A 2,500-nucleotide genomic window follows, 5' to 3' on the forward strand; every position below is an offset into this window, starting at 1 on the left:
CTGAAATGTAATGTATTTCTCAGTGCTTACTCAAGATCTTTGCGAGTGCAGATATTCGCTACAACATAAAACGCTACAACCCCTATGAATAATCGCAATACGATATGTATTCATTTAAACTGACTTATTCTTCAAATAAGTCTGTATTGATGCATCGTATTGCATTGTACTGTGTTTACTGGTTGTATTGTATCGTAATGCTTTGTAATGTATTGTAATGTATTTTATTGTACTGCTCTTTTGTCACAACGGATTCCTGTGTGTGAAAATCGGGCTGCTCCCTCCCCAGGGATAGCGCGTCGCTTCAGTCACACTGCCATCTGTTTTCTTCTTTTTTCTGTATTTGTTTTCCAATCAAAGTTGATTTTTCTACATAATTTCCAGGGACAACATGTTTGTTGCCGTGCGTTCTTCACGTGCATCCTACACACGGGACCTCGGTTTATCGTCTCATCCGAATGAAGTACAGACCTAAAAAGAATAGTCTATTGCCTGAATAACGAATGCTAATCTCTTGAAATACTTTGTATTATCATCAAGTCATGGAATATAAAATCTGTATTGGACTGATACCTGTATGATCTGTTTGAAAATGAATGTCATCATTACCTGGTCTCCACACAACAAGCAGAAGAATCTGGTCAAGCTCATTCAATTTCTAAAGAACAACAGTGGGAACTACATTCCTGATTTTAAGCAAAAATGAGAGACTTCCGCTATATATATTAGATGGCTGTACATGTTTTTGTTGTTTTCATTTTTCATTGTAACTCAGAAAGGATGAGTATGCGGCTGACTTTGAAGATCTTGAGCTTGCTGTGTCTCTAGTGTACAAATAAACACGCTTTGAGGATGTGGCAAAGTTGTAGAACAAGAGCAAGGAGACGGCAATGCCAAACAATGTGGGTGCTAAAACACAGCCTGCTTTATCCTGCTGACAATTCTGTAGGAATCAACGTTTAGCCATTGAAGTAAACAGTGCCCTGCATGTTGCAGTTATCTGAGGTAATCAAACTCAATAATCTGGATGACAGTCTTTTTTTCTAGAAGATTGAACTATCTGCTGACAAATATCAGGTGTAGAGGTTTCCTCCGTTCATGGCATTTCTCCTGCAGCTGTCCGACTAAAAGAAAATAAATCACATCAGATAAAACCATTCCTTGATTCTGAGTAAAATGTAGTCTGAAAAGGACTGTTGCGAAAAGCTTTTCCACTACAGCTCAGAAAGGAGATGCCACGTTAGCTGCTGAAACTACCGCGACCACATTTGTTCTTTAACCAGTTTACTGTTTTGGCATTGCCCACGTCTTGAGAGACTGCCCTTCCTTCAAGAAAGAAAAAAAACAACACTTGGGGATCCCATAACCTTCCAGTCGTCAGTGCACTGCACTAACCACTGAAGTCATAGCGGTTGGTAATATAATATCGCACTTTTCCGTTCTCAAGCGGGCTCTTGCATAGGTATGTATGGTAGTCGTGTCCGACTATGACTCTCAGAACAGCAGAAGAAGCAACTGCTGTCCCGACTATCTGGGCCAGAGTTTTATTTTGTGGAGAGTGTCTTGCCCAGGTTACACCCCCACTCTCTTGGCCAAAAGGGTTTTAGGACAGACGGCGTTGGGATTGTTCCCAAAGGCCAGGTAACCCCCAAGGCTGCAGCACTAAGAGCCAGTGCAATTTTGCCTCCTAGTTTGAGAGTCATAGTCCTTCACAAAAGACTAAGCTGCAGATGACTTCCCATTGCTGTGGATAAGCCATTGATAATAAAGCTCTCACTTTGCTGTTAGCCCAGCTGTAAGCTTATGTCAGTGATACAAGCTGAGCGTTTTTATCTTTCTCACATATTCAGTATCTGTAGCCGCAGCGACACGTGACACCACAAGCGGTTTCAACATTGCGTCACCAGTGACAGGGCAGCTTTTCCATGACGGTGACAACATTGCTTCACCAGTGACAGGACAGCTTTTCCATGACGGTGACAACATTGCTTCACCAGTGACAGGACAGCTTTTCCATGACGGTGACAACATTGCGTCACCAGTGACAGGACAGCTTTTCCATGACGGTGACAACATTGCGTCACCAGTGACAGGACAGCTTTTCCATGACGGTGACAACATTGCGTCACCAGTGACAGGACAGCTTTTCCATGACGGTGACAACATTGCTTCACCAGTGACAGGGCAGCTTTTCCATGACGGTGACAACATTGCGTCACCAGTGACAGGGCAGCTTTTCCATGACGATGACAAACTTCGCCCTCACCCCACAAATGGAGACCTTGCAGGGCTCGTCACCACAGACGTCTTGAAAGCTGTGGAAAACGTCATCAATATTGGCGTTCTGCCTGTGCTCGTCATGACTGGCGTCATCACTAACGTCATCAACATGGCTGTCTTCGGAAGTCAGGGATTGGCTGACCGTGTCAACCTGTGTCTGTTCAGGTAGTGCAGGTGTAGTTTGTGGGAAACGATTGCTGTTATCGTGTGAACACTATGT

Source organism: Babylonia areolata, unplaced genomic scaffold (genome assembly GCF_041734735.1).
Source record: "Babylonia areolata isolate BAREFJ2019XMU unplaced genomic scaffold, ASM4173473v1 superscaf3, whole genome shotgun sequence".
Taxonomy (NCBI): Eukaryota; Metazoa; Mollusca; class Gastropoda; order Neogastropoda; family Buccinidae; genus Babylonia; species Babylonia areolata.